General features: G+C 45.0%; 1 protein-coding gene across 1 annotated transcript in view; it reads left to right on the top strand.

The window, feature by feature from the left end:
• Nucleotides 1-20,445, top strand: part of LOC139063708 (uncharacterized) — a 499,759-nt gene that overhangs the window by 28,820 nt on the left and 450,494 nt on the right. The gene's annotated exons all lie outside the window — the stretch shown is intronic.

Genomic DNA, 20,445 nt, shown 5'->3' with positions numbered 1-20,445 from the left:
TTCTTAGCAAGAATGCAAATGAGGTTATAACAGAACATGGCTAGACCAACCTGCAGAGCTAAATCTTTAACCATGGTTGGTCAAGATGTCAGACTGAGGATCATCCAGACAGGGCATGCAAGCAGCAGATGTAAACAAGCTGATTGAAGCAAATACAGTCATGTAAAAACACAGACAACATAGGATCATTTTGTTCTAGAATGTGTGCACTTTTTGTGTGCCTAATCACACAGCTACGGGTTAAAAGGAGAATAAGAAACACCAGCATAAACCAGGAATAGGCAGATGAAACATGATGTGTTAGTAAATCTTTGTCAAGTGTGAAAAACAACCCAATTTATTCACATTATGTTTAGAACAAAGTCCCATTTAAGAGCAACTAAAGTGAAGTATCTGGTTACAAGCATGTGAAATGGAAACATGCAGGTTGGAGCTAACACACCTCCCCCACCGCCTCCAGGACTTCACATCCACCCAGAAAAGCCCTGACACCACATGGGTCATAAATCACACACATTCTCCCTCACACAGACACACAGTGAGCTCATGTCCACGCACGCACACACACAGGCTCACACATCACATGGCACCAGCTAACGTCACAGAGCATCTCCTAGCCAACAGCAATGGCAGATCCAAACTCAAAAAGTGCAGAGCCTCCATCTGACAACAGCACAACACTGACAGCTCTAGGCAAAAAAAATGAAAAGTTTGACCAAAATGCACTAAAATGCAAAACAATTAATAACATGTGTCTGCAGCACAATACCATTGACACAGTTTATGAGAAAAAAGTGAGTAGGGGCCTGAGGAATCAGACCATTGACCATCTCAGAAATCAATGAGGAAAGAAGGTTAGTTTGAGAGCTCTCCGAAACAAAGTCATGGCCAGTGAGACATGGAAAACAACAATTGTAATTGCTGTAAAAATATAACAGCATTCATACATTAATTTATACAAAGTTTCTAAGTTATTTCTATAAAATGATTTGTTATTTCATTTTTTTAACGTCTTAGCTTGACTTCTTATTTTGACTACTTATAACTCCTTATTTAGACTTATTTTCACTACTTATTTTGACTCCTTCAGGAGTAAACTCTATTTTAGCTTTTAGTTTACCTTCTTATTCTAATTTTTTCTGGAGTAAACGCTCTATTGTAGCGTTTTATTTTAACTTCTGCGTTGTTTCTATTTACCTGTGATTATTCACAACCTAAAGTGAAAGTTTTTGGTCAGCTTTTTTCCGTAGTGAACGACGTTACCTTTTCCCCGTCTTCTCCTCGTTTAACCTTGTGAGCAGGACACCACCACAGTATGGCGTTTAAAGCATGCCACAACCCGTGCACGCGCATTGGGTCCACAGCGCACGTGAGAACGGGACTCGCGAGCGAAAATATACATGGCAGCGCGCGTGAGAACGGGACTCGCGAGCGGAAATATACATGGCGAGAGGTCATTTGTGCACTGAGAGGGAGCAAACTGTGTCTGTGAGCCCACAAGGATGTGCACAAGTGACAAACCTGCGTGCGCGCGTTGTCAACGTGCACACGGCAGAGGAAAACGTGCGCGCGCGGCAGCCTCTGTGCGCGCTCGGCAGCCTCTCTGCGCGCTCGGTTTCTGACTCCTGCTCGCTCGGCTGTAAGGGCTTTTGGCACTCTGGAGGCGTGGCCTGTGGCAGATCTTCTCTGTCCTCTGATTGGTTAGTGTACCCCGCACTTTACCCTCTACCTATCTATATAAAAAAGTCTGTTAGTCAAGTAGTTGCTGGCATAGCTCAGCTGGGAGAGCGGGTGTCTCTCGCCCCGGAGGATCCAGGTTTGAGTCCGGGCAAGGAAAATGCAGTAGATGTCATGTTAATTTTTCTTAATTTCAGGTATTTTACAGTTGTGACCGTTCAACTGTCATTAAACGTCCGAATGTTTGCTGGGCAGTGTTTTAAAAAGCGCACATAAGCTAGATGGTTTTAACCATATAAAATTACATTTTTTGTGATACTGGAAAAATACATACTGAAATAAAACTACTGATTGAAAACTTTATGACTGTGGTTGTACAATATATGACTCACTAATACACTGCAAACTCCCTTAGAGTGGGGCTTCCAGAGAGAGAGAGAGAGAGAGAGAGAGAGAGAGAGAGAGAGAGAGAGAGAGAGAGAGAGAGAGAGAGAGAGAGAGAGAGAGAGAGAGAGAGAGAGAGAGAGAGAGAAGTTCTTGCCTCATTAATGAATTGTTTATTTTTTTCAGTATTTAATTGACAAATTATCCTTTCAAATAATTAATTGATGAGTTACATAATTGTCCATTTAGAATTGTTGAATGGACTGAGTCAAGTTTGGTCCACTTTATATATTTCAAAACATGTTTTTTTTTATTTTAATGATGCATATAAATAATTTAAATGTTAATTTAATGAAATATTTCTATTTTTTCATTACCTCACCCTTGTTTTGACAAAAACGGGACCTTGCTGGATAATATCATGGAGAAACTATTTGTTCACAGTACATGGCTCAGTGAGGATCTGTGTACCAAAGGAGGAGATACTCAGAAATCTGTCTGCAGATTGTTACAACCCAGACTGGAAGTGGTGGGCTGTAATAAGAAAGGAGACCAAACAGAGGAGTGGGGGTTCAACAACTGATTTATTTAACAAAAGTAAGGATTTACTAAAGCAAGTTAGTGAACAGAAAATGGCCATCTCAAGGTTTTACTCGGATGTCCCTCAGCAGGTTGCAGCACTGTTGAAGGTCATCTGAATGAAAGCTTGATATGCAGTTTCTTTATGAAAGTGTGTAAATATACAGTGTGGTTGCCGTACATATGTTGAGGTTCTCAGACATCAGGCTTCTTTGCCCAGGCCTTCACTAGTGGGCTATTTTAAAAGTTGGTAAGGAGAAAAGCCACAGCATATAGCTGATTGTTTACAAATGCAAGGAGGGGAATAACAATCAAAAAGCTTGTGTTCTTGGACCAGATGAATGGAGCGCTCCACATGCACTCAGAGATGTTATGGCTTCTGTTTCTATAACTTCACATGCAGACATTTGAGGTTTGCCAGAAAGGAAAGCTGGCCTGTACACTCTGCAGGGCACAATGTCATCAATGAAGAAACCCCTGTCTACCATGATGACCATCTCTAGTTGTAGCATTTTCAACACACCAGATTCCCAGGTTGGTCGCTGATAGTTCCAGCATACAGTGCTGAGACAAAGGTCACTGGCCTATGTGGCACAATCCAAATGAGCCTCTTCAGAGTGCAGTTGAACTTGAGGAAAATATATGACTCTGGAAGAGAGGGGAATATGGCCATTGACACCTCAGATCAGTGCAGTCAAGATTTACTGGTGTTTGGGTAGTCCTGAACGTGTTGTGATGCCCCCACCGTCTCATTGGGTTTTCATTTGTGTTTAATTGTGTTTTTCTTCTGTTGTAGGCAGCTGGTTAAGCAGCCTTGGAGGCACCTGGGCTCAGGGTGTGGTGCTGCCTACAAAGCCTACTGTTTTTCTGCTTTCACTGGGTCTCTCCTGTGTGGTGGAGAGTCCTCACTGGCCATTTTCTGTTCACTAACTTGCTTTAGTAAATCCTTACTTTTGTTAAATAAATCAGTTGTTGAACCCCCACTCCTCTGTTTGGTCTCCTTTCTTATTACAGCCCACCACTTCCAGTCTGGGTTGTAACAATCTGCAGACAGATTTCTGAGTATCTCCTCCTATGGTACACAGATCCTCACTGAGCCATGTACTGTGAACAAATAGTTTCTCCATGATATTATCCAGCAAGGTCCCGTTTTTGTCAAAACAAGGGTGAGGTAATGAAAAAATAGAAATATTTCATTAAATTAACATTTAAATTATTTATATGCATCATTAAAATAAAAAAAACATGTTTTGAAATATATAAAGTGGACCAAACTTGACTCAGTCCATTCAACAATTCTAAATGGACAATTATGTAACTCATCAATTAATTATTTGAAAGGATAATTTGTCAATTAAATACTGAAAAAAATAAACAATTCATCAATGAGGCAAGAACTTCTCTCTCTCTCTCTCTCTCTCTCTCTCTCTCTCTCTCTCTCTCTCTCTCTCTCTCTCTCTCTCTCTCTCTCTCTCTCTCTCTCTCTCTCTCTCTCTCTCTCTCTCTCTCTCTCTCTCTCTCTCTCTCTCTCTCTCTCTCTCTCTCTCTGGAAGCCCCACTCTAAGGGAGTTTGCAGTGTATTAGTGAGTCATATATTGTACAACCACAGTCATAAAGTTTTCAATCAGTAGTTTTATTTCAGTATGTATTTTTCCAGTATCACAAAAAATGTAATTTTATATGGTTAAAACCATCTAGCTTATGTGCACTTTTTAAAACACTGCCCAGCAAACATTCGGACGTTTCATGACAGTTGAACGGTCACAACTGTAAAATACCTGAAATTAAGAAAAATTAACATGACATCTACTGCATTTTCCTTGCGCGGACTCGAACCTGGATCCTCCGGGGCGAGAGACACCCACTCTCCCAGCTGAGCTATGCCAGCAACTACTGAATAGCAGACTTTTTTATATAGATAGGTAGAGGGTAAAGTGCGGGGTACACTAACCAATCAGAGGACAGAGAAGATCTGCCACAGGCCACGCCTCCAGAGTGCCAAAAGCCCTTACAGCCGAGCGAGCAGGAGTCAGAAACCGAGCGCGCAGAGAGGCTGCCGAGCGCGCACAGAGGCTGCCGCGCGCGCACGTTTTCCTCTGCCGTGTGCTCGTTGACAACGCGTGCACGCAGGTTTGTCACTTGTGCACATCCTTGTGCGCTCACAGACACAGTTTGCTCCCTCTCAGTGCACAAATGACCTCTCGCCATGTATATTTCCGCTTGCGATTCCCGTTCACACGCGTGCTGCCATGTATATTTTCGCTCGCGAGTCCCGTTCACACGCGCGCTGTGGACCCAATGCGCGTGCACGGGTTGTGGCACGCTTTAAACGCCATACCACAGACCCCACAGGCAGGCACGCCACCCAGACCCCACCAGAGATAAATTGCGAACTGGGACGACACCCAGCTTCACCGGAGATCAACAAAACCTTTTAACTGAGGAGAGAAACAACCTTCAGGCCCTCCATGAACAGGACGCCACTGCAGCCTTCACCGGAGATCAACCACAAGCCCTCCGTGAGCGGGACGCCACCTCAGGCCTCACCGGAGTTTAACAACAGGCTCCCAGCCTTTTAATTAACGGACTGTAACTGTTTAACTGAGTAGCTGAACAATCACTGCCTCACTTTGATTAGGTGTGAAAGGAAAATTGTACTTACTGATCCTCCTGGACCATGAATAGGGATGAAGGTGCGGGTAGTAGAGGGTGACATCGACGGCTACTGCCCACAGATGAATGGCAACGAATGTGACACCACCAAAGCTCTGACAAAGACAACCAGAAGTAGCCCAAACTGTCAGCAAAATAAGGTAAAAACTCTGCTAATCTGTGTGTTAGACAAGAACAGAAAAGCAATAGAAATAGATACACAGAATTTAACAGGGTGACTTCTTACCATTTTTGCATTGGCAAATATTTATTTGCCATGGCCATCTTGATTTGGATTCAAATCAAAACTGAATCAGCTGTAGACACATCCAGTGATTAGTACGAGTTTCATCAAAATCTGTTGAATGTTTATAGAGATGTCTTCTTTCAAAGGCTTGAACACACAAACACTCACACATGCATGCTCAGTTTTGCAGACGTCTTGCACAACCCCCCTCTTAACTGAAGCGTAATCCCAAATTTACCATTAACTTCCATTCTCATCCTTGTTTTCACCCTAAGAACGACCATAAAAGTGACATTCTACCTCATTAGGACAGATTTTAGTCACTTTAAAGATTACTGATCTTGAGAAGGTCAGTGAATGTACAGGTGCCTGCGGAGAAACAAACAAACACACACACACACACACACACACACACACACACACACACACAAGACCTTGCTATTGTAGCTGACAATGATTTATTCCACTGTAGCCACTTGTCAGGGTGAGGAAGCGTCAGCTGTCAGCTGCAGGTTCCTGACGCCAAACTGGATCCAGCCCTCCATTTTTCAAGGAGAGATGTTCCCTGAATCTCCTCGATACCCTCTAGAGGGAAAGGCCTCAGAATTGTCTCACACACCGATCTCTGTATTTTTTTATACTAATAACTAGTGGCAGCTGGTGAAATTAATTTATTTTTTTGGTGGGTCGCATTTGGCAAGTAAGTTTTCAGATGTGCTCTAAATACGTATCACCGCAAGGGGACGCCAAATTACCATTCTTATGCATCACACAACTTAAACCCGACGGCCCCAGCAGCAGCAAAGTTGTTCCAAAAGACGCTTAATATTCACCAAAGTATGCTAAATGCACACGTACTTAACGAGGTGAGGCTCGTACAAACAAATGAATTCAACTTTTCTACCTCAACAACACCCAATGAAAATAAGCCTAGACATTAAAAGGCCTTAAAAATATGTTATATCAAGAAAAACACTCAGTAGCAACAGTGCAATCTGATCCTATCCACAGAAGCAATAGTTTACATTAAAGCCCAGACTTTCCTCTTTACAACTGTCTAAGTACCTTTACTCTGCCTGCAAAACTCACAAAGCAAGTCGTGGACACAGCAGAAAAAAAAAGCTAATTTCATGAAATCAAAAGCGAAAATTTAGTCTTACCTTTAGTGGTTTATGGTCCTAATAATCCATGTTATCATCTAAAATCCACTCGGTTTGTGTAATCCTATGTCGTAGCGTCCCACTGAGCTGATTCCTGACTGTTTGGGTCTGTTTTCACCTGCTGGGGAGCCTCCGATGCCACATTCCATCAGTTTCTGGTTTACAGCATTTCTCTTCCTGTGACTGCTTATTACAAAAGCCAGCAGAAAAACTCAACAACAAGCGATTCTATTAGCTCAGAGTTCTGGGTTAACATCCTGAACTGGGACTCAAGTATTCTGCGCATGCTTTGATTGCAAACCTCTGTACCCAAAGGCTCTCCTGTTCTTTGCACTGGAGGGGGATCCGTTATAGTGTTGTTCAATGATAAAGACTGCTGCGCCTGAAAAGAACAGGAAATACGTCACAAGACTATTCAGTCGCAGAAAATATGTGAAAGAGCATTTCTATTTTCTTCTTCTTCCACCTCTTCCTGTTAGACAGGTGGGGTGGCACCTGTAACATCCAGAAATGGTCAGTTTTCACCTACATATTGACCTGCATGCCACCGGTCATCTACAGACAAAATTCCATTCTCTAAAGTGGATTTTACATTCTATCTTCCAACAAGCCAGAAGATTCTGCAGTCCTTGTTGACATTTCAGGGGCACAAGATGTCAGCCTGTGTTCCCAAACAAAGCCTTCTTTTGATAAGACTGCAGCATTGCACACTCTCATGAAACATGAACTTTTAAAACTCATAAGTGAAATAATCATTAAATAAACATAAGTTGAATGAACAAATATTATATGAATAATAACATTAATGTTTGATTAAGCTGTGCCTAATTCAATGATATTGAAATGAATTTTAACATTACAATGAAACATTTTGATGTTATGATCAGTAATGTTTGGTTTAACAAGTTAATCATTATCTACACTCATACACAATGTTCATTAGATATAAATTAAAGTTAACGTCATGCACAGAAAGAGTCTTTATCCACAGAACTAGAACATTCTTGTCATGCTGTGGGTAAGTGCTTTCACCCAGGACATGAAGAATCACGACAGAACAAGGGAATAAAAATACAAGTGTTTTATTTACAAAAAATAATAGAAATAAGGAGAAACCTAGAATTAAGGAAGCTGCGTCTGAAAGCACAGGAACGGGACGGGACCGGAATCTATAAAAGGTAAAAGGAGAGGTGAGCGGGACCGGAACCAGAGAACCAAGAGAAACTGACTGAGAGACTGAGAGTTCTTACGATCAGAGACCAGAAGCTGCGCGGAAGCGGACTGGGAGAGGCTGGAGTGGTGAGGATGGTGCAGAGCGTGGACAGGCAGGCGGGCGAGGAGTTCGAAGACCTGAGGATCCTTGAGCGGCGAGACGGGAAGAAACAACTCCAGACCAGGTAGGTGATTCAGATCAGGAAACTGGAACAGGATAAATAAGCTCATTAGCTTAGTGCGTATGATCAGGACAGGTAACAAGACTAGAATCTACCCATGTGAGAGTATCGACTGGCGCTGGAGTTGAGTCCCATCGCTCCTTAAATCCCTCTGGCTCCGATTAGTGGAACTCCGAACAGGTGTGATGAGTACCACGCCCACCTGTAACACAGCGCTGACCAAAACTCACAGCAGAGGGAGGCAAACCGTGACAGTGCCCCCCCCCCCCCCTCAAGGGACGCCACCCGGCGGCCCAGCAGAGGAGGAGGAGGCGGAGGAGGAGGAACCACGGGAGGCCTCGAAATCCCTGATCAGGGAGACGTCCTCAATCCACGAACCAGGAATCCACTGCCGATGTTCGGGGCCGTACCCCTCCCAATCCACCAGGAACTGCCGGCCGCGACCCCGCGGTCGAACATCCAGGATCCGGCGCACCCGGTAGCAGAGACCCCCGTCGGCGAGACGAACGGGTGGAGGAGGAGCGGCAGGAGGACACAAAGGGCTGGACACCACCGGCTTGAGGAGAGAAACGTGGAAGACCGGGTGGACCTTCATGGAAGGAGGAAGGTCCAACCGGACAGAGACAGGACCCAGGACTTCAGCCACAGGAAAAGGACCCAGGAAGCGAGGAGAGAATTTCCTGTTGCAGCCGTGCAGCTTGATGTCCTGGGAGGAGAGCCAGACCATCTGGCCCTGCGTGTAAGCGGGCGCTGGACGTCTATGACGGTCTGCGATCCGGCGGTTGCGCTCAGCAGTCCGTTGGAGCGCCGCTCGCGTCTGAGTCCAAGTGCGACGGGCCCGGCGCAAAAACTGGGGAACTGATGTGGAGGAAGCAGAGTCGGAGGGAAACAGAGGGGGTTGATATCCCAATGACACTTCAAACGGGGACTGACCTGTGGATGATGACGTGTGGGAATTATGCGCATATTCCACCCATGCAAGCTGTGAGCTCCATCCGGCAGGATTGGAAGCGCAGATACAACGAAGCATGGCCTCCAGCTCCTGATTCATGCGCTCCAACTGGCCGTTTGTTTGCGGGTGGAAACCGGACGTGAGGCAAACCTTAGCCCCCAGGTGAGTAGCGAAGTCAGACCACACACGGGAGATGAACTGGGGGCCACGGTCAGATAGGATCTCGCTGGGAAGTCCATGAAGGCGGAAGAGATGCTTGATGAGGAGGTTGGCTGTCTCGGTGGATGAGGGAAGTGATTTCAGTGGAACCAGAAGACAAGCTTTAGAAAAACGGTCAACAATGGTGAGAATGACTGAGAAACCTTTAGACGTGGGGAGACCGGTTACAAAGTCCAGAGCTATGTGGGACCATGGGCGATGGGGAATAGGCAAAGGCTGGAGGAGACCTTGAGGAGGCTGATTACTGGCCTTGAATCTGGCACATACCTGACAGGCTGCGATGTACTCCTTCACATATCGGTACAGGGAGGGCCACCAGAATGTCCTTCTAATTAAACTGATGGTTCTCCCAAGGCCTGGGTGGATAGAGAACCTAGCGGTGTGGGCCCAATGTATAAGAGCCCCACGAGTGTTAGTAGGAACATAGATCTTATTAGGCGGACCTGTACCTGGATCGGGTTCCTGCTGCTGAGCCTCCAGGACCTTGTTGGTAATGTCCCAGGATATGGAACCAACTATACAGGAAGCAGGCAAGATGGTGGTGGGTTCCATCTCCCTGTCAGAGGCAAACTGTCGGGAGAGTGCGTCAGGTTTGACATTCTTAGAGCCGGGTCTGTAAGAGATGACAAAGTTAAATCTGGAGAAAAACAAAGACCATCGTGATTGGCGGGGATTCAGTCTCTTGGCCTCCTTCAGGTAAGCCAGGTTTTTGTGATCTGTCCAGATGGTTATCGGATGCTCTGCTCCCTCCAACCAGTGACGCCATTCCTCCAAAGCCTTCTTAACCGCCAATAGCTCACGATCTCCGACATCGTAATTTTGCTCGGCTGGGGAAAGGCGACAGGAATAGAAAGCGCAGGGATGAAGGCGCTGATCCGTGGAGGAGACTTGGGACAAGACTGCCCCAACACCAGTGTCCGAGGCGTCCACCTCCAGCGTGAACGGACGGGAAGGATCCGGCCGAGTGAGTATGGGTGCTTGGGCAAAGCTTTCCTTAAGTGAGAGGAAAGCATGGTCCGCCTCTTTAGTCCAGGAAAACGGTATCTTGGTGGAGGTGAGTCGGGTTAAAGGCGCTGCTATCTGGCTGTAACCCTTAATGAACCGGCGGTAGAAATTACCAAAACCCAGGAACCTCTGAAGTTGCTTGCGTGTGGTAGGTGTGGGCCAAGTTTGGACGGCAGTAATCTTATCAGGATCGGTTCTCAGCTTTCCGTTCTCTAACACAAACCCGAGGAACTTGACGGAAGTGACGTGAAATTCACACTTCTCACCCTTAACATAAAGAAGGTTCTCGAGGAGGCGTTGGAGGACAGCACGGACTTGTTGGCGATGTTCAGACAGGTTTCTTGAGAATATGAGGATGTCATCTAGATAGACCGTTACGAACTTGTTAATGAAGTCTCCCAGCACCGAGTTAACCAGGGACTGAAAAACAGCCGGGGCGTTGGTAAGCCCAAATGGCATCACCAGATACTCGAAGTGTCCTAGCGGCGTCTTAAAAGCCGTTTTCCACTCATCGCCCTCTCGGATTCTGACTAGGTGATAGGCATTACGCAGATCTAGTTTTGTGAAAATGGAGGCGTCATTTATGGGTTCGAAGGTGGATGATAGCAACGGTAGCGGGTATTTGTTCTTTATAGTGATCTGATTTAAACCACGGTAGTCAATGCAGGGACGGAGTGAGCCATCTTTTTTAGAAAAAAAGAAAAACCCCGCACCCAGGGGCGAAGTGGATGGACGTATGATGCCGGAAGCTAGGGATTCTGAAATGTAGTTAGACATGCTGACTTGTTCGGCTTTGGACAGGGAATGGAGCTTACTGGTAGGAAGAACGGCTTCCGGGACTAGATCGATTCCACAGTCATATGGGCGATGAGGAGGTAAGGAAGAAGCTCGGTCCTTGCTGAAAACTTGTTGCAGATCATGATATTCTGCCGGAACTCCAGTGAGGTCGGGTGGTTCCAGAGGAGGGTTCTTAGTGACCTGAGCGGGAAGAGGAGCAGAAAGGAGACAGTGGGAGAGACAGTGGGGGCTCCAAACAGTCACTGACCCGGTTTTCCAGTCAATCTGAGGATTGTGTAGGACTAACCACTCATGACCCAACACAACTGGCGACTGAGGAGAGGGAAAAACGTAAAAACTCAGAGTCTCATGATGGTTACCGGAAATTTGCAGGTTTATGGGTACAGTACGATGAGTTATAGTAGTGAGGGAACACCCATCCAGGGAAGAAGCGCGGATGGGGGTAGACAGAGGAATAGTAAGGATGTTGAGCTGGTGTACTACAGCCTGGTCCAAAACGCTCCTCTCGCACCCTGAGTCCACAAGTGCCTGGGTAGAAAAAGTCTGTTGGTGGAAAGAGATGGTACATGTTAGGCCACACCAGGAATTAGGAGTTCCATGAATTCCACCCATCAGTAATCCCGGTCCTACTGATGGGCTCTGGTTTTTTGGTCGAACTGGACAGCTTGGCAGGAAGTGACCCGACTGGCCACAGTACAGGCAGAGGCCTAGGGAACGGCACCTAGCCTTCTCCTCCGGGGTTAACTGTGCTCGCCCAATCTGCATTGACTCCTCCTGATGCACTGGAGAAGAGGGTTGTGGATGAAAGTGCTGCGGTGAACCCATAAAGGGAGGTCGGAAAGTCTGTGTCTTGTGTCTCTCTTTGAGGCGTTTCTCAATATTGGCAGCTAGCTGGATCAGGGACTCAAGGTTCTCCGGTTCTTGACAAAAGGCTAATTGATCCTTGATTTTATCGTTAAGTGCACGAGAAAAAGCGGCTCTAAGAGACGGTTCATCTAGCGTGGAAATGGATGCGAGTGTGCGAAAACTAATGGCAAAATCTAAAACTGACTGTTTTCCTTGCTGGAGGCTCCATACCTGTTTTGCTATTTCCGCTGGTGATTCGGTCGGGTCAAAAATCTGTTTAAATTCCGCTAGGAATGTTGGAAGCGGACCTAGTAAAAAACTGGCTTGCTGGCTCCTGGCTTCAGCCCATTGCAAAGCCTTGCCTCTTAATAAACCGATGATGTAAGATATCTTAATGGTATCGTTAATAAAAGTGTCAGGGGATCTCTCAAAAGCCAACTGGCATAGTAATAAGAAACAGCGGCATTTACCTGGTTCACCAGAGAAAGTTTCTGGTTGAGGTGACTCAGCAACCCGGAAACTGACCCCGTGTTGCTCCCCCGGAAGTGAAGCTGGGAGCGGAGCTACGGAGGCGGCGACAGGAGGTGGAAGCCTGCCGCCAACCCGCCGCAGAGCGGCGCCGAGCCGAAACAAGCGCCGACCAATGCCGGACAACCGACCAAGAGCTGAACGGATGGAACCTTCATGCTGGGCCAGAGTGTTTGTTAAAGCGGCGGGAAGTGACTCTTCTATGTGGGTGTTCGTTTGGCCAGTCGATTCTGTCATGCTGTGAGTAAGTGCTTTCACCCAGGACATGAAGAATCACGACAGAACAAGGGAATAAAAATACAAGTGTTTTATTTACAAAAAATAATAGAAATAAGGAGAAACCTAGAACTAAGGACGCTGCGTCTGAAAACACAGGAACGGGACGGGACCGGAATCTATAAAAGATAAAAGGAGAGGTGAGCGGGACCGGAACCAGAGAACCAAGAGAAACTGACTGAGAGACTGAGAGTTCTTACGATCAGAGACCAGGAGCTGCGCGGAGGCGGACTGGGAGAGGCTGGAGTGGTGAGGATGGTGCAGAGCGTGGACAGGCAGGCGGGCGAGGAGTTCGAAGACCTGAGGATCCTTGAGCGGCGAGACGGGAAGAAACAACTCCAGACCAGGTAGGCGATTCAGATCAGGAAACTGGAACAGGATAAATAAGCTCATTAGCTTAGTGCGTATGATCAGGACAGGTAACAAGACTAGAATCTACCCATGTGAGAGTATCGACTGGCGCTGGAGTTGAGTCCCATCGCTCCTTAAATCCCTCTGGCTCCGATTAGTGGAACTCCGAACAGGTGTGATGAGTACCACGCCCACCTGTAACACAGCGCTGACCAAAACTCACAGCAGAGGGAGGCAAACCGTGACAGTTCTTGTATCTGGAAAAGACGTGTGTTCTGAGGTTTGTTTGTTAACACCTCTTAACCTCTTTTGTCCTGATTGGCCATGTAATCATAATATGGGAGTATTAAAACAGAATCACTTGCGGAGGGATCCAGGTAAGTTGTGAGCAGAACTCTGGATTGGCCACCGGGGGGAAAACTCTCTAACCACCGCATCTCTTGGCAAGCTGTCAAAACCTTGCACGCTACAGCTGACACAACAAAACGGTTCCTTCAGCTATTCAGTAACATCCGTCTTAAATGCAACCAACCTGTTTGTTGTGACCTGGGAACAACTCAAGACCAGTCTAGTGGTACTGCGGTGTATCCTGCGGACTTCGGTACCAGGGGGTCCACACAGACTCCTGACATTCCGGATCTACCACGGGGGTTCCTATCTGGGTACGTAGGCACGACAAGATTGCGTCTGATGCCGTTTTGATCAGAACCAACTTTGTTAGTTTAATGCAAAACAAATTATTTTCACTCCCAAAACTCAGTTTCTCCTAGATACATGGTTCTGATAAAGTCACACCATTCAATCATCAAACATCACATTCCATCCACTTAGATTCATCCATCACATTCGTCTTGTTTATAGTTGTCACGTTTTAATTTGTTTAGAAAATAAATTTCTTACTTTTTATAAACCTGACCCTGTCTGAATTAATATGAAGTGTGTCTGATCACTGAAAAAGCAAATAATCCTAGAATTTTCTGATTAAACTTTTAAAGGCCAATACGGTTGATGTCCTATATTTATATAGAATATCACATGTTATTGGTCATAAGTAAAGGAATATGTTAAGTTTAAAAGCAACAATATTTACCCCTTCTACACACCCCAGTGCTCCCTATGGACAAGCCACCACTGCTCATAATGTCAATTTATCTTCTAATTCTCATAGAAGTTTTGAGAATGTTATTTTGAAGAAATGGTCTGAAAAGTTGAAAACCAAAACATATTTGTAGTCTTGTCAAGTCGTCTCTTTTTGTAACGAGGTACAGAACTAGCTGTTATCAAATCAGCAAGGTCAAAGTTTTACATTTTTTAAGCTGACGCTGTTCAAAATGTTATCGCAATAAACTTTTACCTTTTATTGCAAATCAAAATGTCTGCCTTGGGAGGGGTTCTCCCACACGCCAGTCTCATAATGAAAAGGTTTAGCAAGAAATATTTGGACCAACGTTAGACCGAGAGGGTTAGAAGACAAATGTTTTGATGCTAAAATTGATTTCTGTGTTTCTGGGCCAGACTCGAGGGAGACTTAACAGAATCTTGAAACAAGACGTTGTACATTATAGATGAGCCAAACAAGAAGCAACAACTATAGCAGCAGGTCGTAAGGTCAAATTGCAAGATTCCAGGAAGGGATAAGCATGGGTAAATGCTGCAAATGTGAAGAAATACATAAAACTATAGTTTACCCAGCACCTATCCTGAGGACCACGCACCATGGACAGTTGGTTGAATCTGGTGAGAGCAGGTTGCAGGTTCAAATCCTGGCTGCAGCATTTCTGCATGGAGCTGGCCTTGTGGGTTACCTCCCATTGACCGAAAACATGCACGCTAGGTTAAAACTGTATTTGACTTTGATTAAAAGGTGTCTGCAAAATGAATAAGCATAACACGCAAAAACTGTTATCTCAACACAGCCTACACTGTTCTTGTCAGGTTCTGTGTGAGCTTCCTGTGTTTGTCAGAACTGTCTTCCAGGTGTGTGTGTCGAGAGCAGATCAGCTGCTTCCCATTATTCATCAGCCTGCCTGTGTATTTTGGGTACTACCAGCCTCCCCATCGTTTTCTAGTGACTTCTTGTGGCTCTTGAGAAACTTTTGTCTCTTAGAGGATTTTTGTTAGTGATTGATCTCCTGTGTTTTTTGGATTACTTGCTCCTCGTCTGATCAATCAATCAATCAATCAAAGCATTATTCATAAAGCGCCTTCCGCAACCCTGTCAGGAAGCCCAAAGCGCTGAACATGGTTCAGTTGTAGGTAAATATATTGCAAAAATCAACAATAAAATCAATTCAAATTACAAAATACAAATTACAAAATAGATTAAACATTCTGGTACAGGACAAATGTGTAAAACAATGGATTGAGTGAACCAATGAAAACTGAAATAAATTCAACATAATAAAGGGCCAAAATCAAACATGTTCTGGAAACGCCAAGCGGAGGAGGTGTGTTTTTAGGCGACTCTTAAAGACTGGCAGAGATGGGGACAGCCTAACTGAGGGTGGCAACTGGTTCCAGAGTGACAGTGCTAGGACTGAGAAAGTCCGGTCCCCACGGGTACGACACCTAGAACAAGGGACAGCGAGCAAGCCTTGGTCAGAGGAGCGCAGAGCGCGCGATGGGGAGTGTCTTTTCAGGAGTGTGGCTAGATTGGGGGGACCACCACCCTGGAAGAAATGATAAACAAAGACGAGGATTTTGAATTGTGAGCGATAGCAAACCGGAAGCCAGTGCAGGGAGGCCAGAACCAGACTGATGTGGTCCTGTTTCCTGGTCCCAGTCAGGAACCTGGCAGCGCTTGTTCTGCACAACCTGTAGGCGACGCAGTGATGACTGACACAACCCTGCATATAGAGAGTTGCAGTAATCAAGTCTAGAAATTCCAAAAGCATGGAGTACCCACTCCAGGTGGGCTCTTGACAGCATGGGCTTGATTTTTGCAAGGCGTCTCAGGTGAAAGAAACTGGACCGGATCACAGAATTGATGTGAGCATCAAATTTAAGTCCTGCATCAAGTTTCACCCCCAAACTGGCAACAACTGGTTTAGAGTACGGAGAAAGAGGGCCAAGATCAACATAGCGATCCACATTCCTGCTGTTGGGGTGAAAAACAATGAGCTCTGTCTTTCCCTCATTCAGATGTAGATAGTTGGCCATTAGCAAAGACTTCACCTCATTAATACAGGACACAAAGGACTGGATAGAGTGACCTTTCTCCTGACACAATGGAGAGTAAATCTGGCAATCGTCAGCATAGAGATGGAATGATAGGCCACGTTTATGAAAAATTGACCCCAGAGGTAGCAGATAAATGGCAAACAAAAGAGGACCAAGGATCGATCCCTGCGGGACCCCCCAGCGGAGCCCCTCCCAAGAAGAAAAAACATCACCCAGTTTAACACAGAATGTCCTGTTGTGGAGATATGATCTAAACCAATCCAGAGCTGACTCTTTGATTCCAACCCATCGTTCCAGGCGATCCACTAGAAACGTGTGGTCATCTGTGTCGAAGGCTGCTGTCAGGTCTAACAACAGAAGCACCACAGATGTACCCTGATCTAGTGATAGATAGATGTCATTTAAGACCCTCAGTAGAGCTGACTCTGTGCTATGGCCAGACCTGAACCCTGATTGGAAAACCTCAAACAGATCAGAGTCAGCTAAATGTGAGACCAGCTGCTGATAAACGACTTTCTCAAGCAGTTTTCAATTCAATTCAAGTTTATTTATATAGCGCCAAATCACGACAAGAGTCGTCTCAAGGCACTTCACATAATAAAAATTCCAATTCAGGTCAGTTCATTAAGCCAATCAGAAATAATGTTTCCTATATAAGGAACCCAGCAAATTGCATCAAGTCTATACAGCAATCCTCATGCCAAGCAAGCAGTTTTGATGTAAAAGGCAGGGTAGAGATAGGCCTGTAATTTTCGATCACAGAGACATCAGCACCAGGTTTCTTCAGGGTCGGCCGAATAACTGCTGCTTTCAAAGCAGCTGGGACCACACCTGTGCTGAGGCTCCCATTAATAATCTGACCGAGTGAAGGGCCAAGGCACGGAAAGGCAGCCTTCAAGAGACGAGGCGGCAGAACATCAAGTGGAGAGCCAGATGGCTTCTGCCTCGCAACAAGCTTATTCAGCTCAGAGTATGAAACAGTATTGAGGGAGCTCAGGGTGGGTGGTGATGGAGGAACTGGAACAGGGTCAACAGAGTTACCAGAAATAGCTGCCCTAATGCCTGATACTTTATCTACAAAGAATCTGTGAAAAGCTTCAGAGTTTCCAGCAGCTGTAGGAGGCATGAAGCTAGGCTCCGATACACCAGAACAGAGTTTAGCGTTTTGTAGAGAATCTTAGGATTATTGGAGTTTGTTTCAATGATGTCTGCAAAATAGGCCATTCTGGCAGCCCTCACAGCATCCTGATAAGCAACCAGTGATGCTCTGAACAACTCACGCGAGACCTGTAAGCCATCCTTTTTCTACTTTCTCTCAGAGGATCTGAACGCCCGCCTACAAGCCCGTGTGACATCAGAGAGCCAAGGCTCCCTCCTAGGCCGAGACTTGCAAAGTTTGAGAGGGGCAACCATGTCCAGGACCTGATTACAAAGTAAATCAAAGTGTTGTGAATAGTGTTCAGTGTTAGATGGATCAGGGTTAAAGGTCTCTAACCTTACAGACATACAGTCCACAAACTTTGAAGTAGTTTCTGCATCCAGGGCTCTGAACCTAGTAGCTGGAGCTTCACACACAGGGACAGGACATGGCAATGTAACATCACAGAGTATTGGAGAGTGGTCAGAGAACACAGGACGCAAAGTCACAAGGTTCAAGATGGGGAGACCAAAAGAGAGAACCAGGTCCAGGGTGTGATCCCTGGCATAAGTTGGGGATGATACCCATTGAGTTAGATTGAATGAATCTAGCAAATTAAAAAAAAACTTTAGCAAGCACATTGTCAGGACAGCAGATATGGATGTTAAAATCACCAAAAAATAGGACATAATCATATTTTAGGATGCAGTCTGCCACAAGATCACAGAAATCACAGATCTGCAGCTCCTTGTGCTCCTGTGATAGCAATTAACTTCCATGTGCTCTCACAGGTGATTCACCGCAGCTCACCATCCCCTGTCATCGTCTGGACCCTCTCTGAACTCTGCACCGCCAGGTCGTCCGCACTCCACCACTCACCAGTCCCCTTCCTGGAAAAGCCTCCGTGTGACCCTCGTGTCTCCACTCCCCTCTATCTTCATTGTCTCCTGGACTCCTGTGCTCCCTCAGGCCTGACATCTCCCTCTGAACTCTCCTCTCTCCTGTGAAACAGTAAGGACCATTTCAGCTCCACCGTCTGATCACCATTTCCCGCAGATACTTACCCAGTTCTGTTTTACAGAAGATTCTCCTGGACATCCTGCCTACTGTTTGAGCAGCGCTTTTAGTTCCTCCTTTAATAAATACCTTTTGTTCTTACAATACCTGAGTCCGTTGCATGATTCTGCACATTGTGGGTCAGAAAACTACCCCACATCATGACAGTTCCACATCAGCTCTCTTACTTGTTTCAACTTCATTGTTGATGAGTCCCCCCACTCGTGTGTCATCAGCTCATTTAATTAGCTGAATTATGCTAAATTTAGCACAGCAATCATGTTAGCAGAGTGAGCAGCAAAGGACTTTGCACAGGTCCTTGAGGGACCCCTGTACTCAGTTTGATGGAGTGGGACTTTTTACAATCAATACTTCCTAACAGGAAGTCAAAAATCCTGTTACCAAATGAGGTTTGGCAGTCAGTGCAGAGATCTGAGTTTTAAATCTAATTTCTAGCCAGCATGTACCTCACCAAATCACCACACTGATTAGAAAATCTTCTCTCATATCTCTGTTTACTGATGTTAAAAACCCTCCTAAATGTTGAAACACCCAGACATTAAAGCAAACATCACAAAGTCCAGTTGTTAGGGGTCTTAATGAAAACATCATGTTGTGACAATACAGCAAAGCATGAGTATCAGTCACGATTTTAAATGATGGGATCGTGTGTGTGTGTGTGTGTGTGTGTGTGTGTGTGCACGCGCTCGTGTGTGTGTGTGTATGCATGTTCATATTCTTGTAGATACTGAGGACCATTTTCACTGTTTTCCCTAAACAGTTTTTTTTTAATTGAGGACATTTTTCTCGTCCTCATTTTTTTAAAGACTACAAGTTGGATTTAGTTAAGGTTGGGGTTAGGAATAGATCAGCATTGGTTATGGTTGGGTATGGGTTAAGCATAATACAGTCACAACAAATAATGGATGTTCCTCACTATTATAGAAATGCAGATATGCTCGTGTGTGTGTGTGTGTGTGTGTGTGTGTGTGTGTGTGTGTGTGTGTGTGTGTGTGTGTGTGTGTCAGGTTCACTACCACAGCTTAGCACCACAAACATTTAAACCCAATTTCATACGCTGACACTTAAAGACAAGAACACTGGAATGAAAAAAATTTCCTGCCTGATTATTTTCCAGTCCATCCCACAAACCTCAGAAAAAAATCCTTATTTTCACATTTTTTATTTTCCCTAATCAGCAGCAAATATTTTATACAGATTCCTCTTTTTGTCAGCAAACAAACTGAGTCATGCATTTCACTGGCTCCGGGTGGTAAAACAACACATGGCAGATAACAACATTGATGTAAAGGCTAGCCAGCAGGTGGGAAACAAGTCAAGTATAAATCGATAAACCCTGGATTCTACAATCAGTCCATTTATCTGTGTTTTGTTTTAAGCACTAAAGGATAATCTTAAGAGCTGGCCACATGGGCTTTGTTTTACCATCGCTTTTACACTGCAACCTTACACTCATGCACACACACGGCAGACAACCTCTCTTCCTCCTCAGCTGTACTCATACCACAGTCCACATGCATAATGGTCACCACAGTGGACAGCTACTCAGAGTGTATTTTTATTTGTTTTTTGATATTAAGCAAATCAGTTGTAGCTTAATTAGCTTATTCAGAACGCATGCTGTCCACTGAAGTGGACATATGATAAATGAAATGGAATGTTGAAAAATCCTGATTAAATATTTCATAAATTGTGTGTGAAAGACTTAAGCTGCATTTGTGACAACCTGAACTGAACATTTCTGACAGTAAAAAATATTGAAGAAAACGCAAACACTAAGATTCAGCCACAGCATTCTTCATTTTAGGGAACTCTAATTGCACTGAACCCAGCACTACTGCAGGATTAGTAGATTATTATTCAAGCAAAGTGAACTTTAAAACGTTTGCTGATTATAATAAAAAACAAAGCAAAAAACTTTGATTTCCTACTTTAACACAACAAATGCATGATTGGAATTAGGATAAAGATCTGAATTGTAG

The sequence above is a fragment of the Nothobranchius furzeri genome, chromosome 17, assembly GCF_043380555.1.
Source record: "Nothobranchius furzeri strain GRZ-AD chromosome 17, NfurGRZ-RIMD1, whole genome shotgun sequence".
Classification (NCBI taxonomy): domain Eukaryota; kingdom Metazoa; phylum Chordata; class Actinopteri; order Cyprinodontiformes; family Nothobranchiidae; genus Nothobranchius; species Nothobranchius furzeri.
The sequence above is the reverse complement of the archived record's forward strand: the minus strand, read 5'-3'. Positions and strand labels throughout refer to the sequence as shown.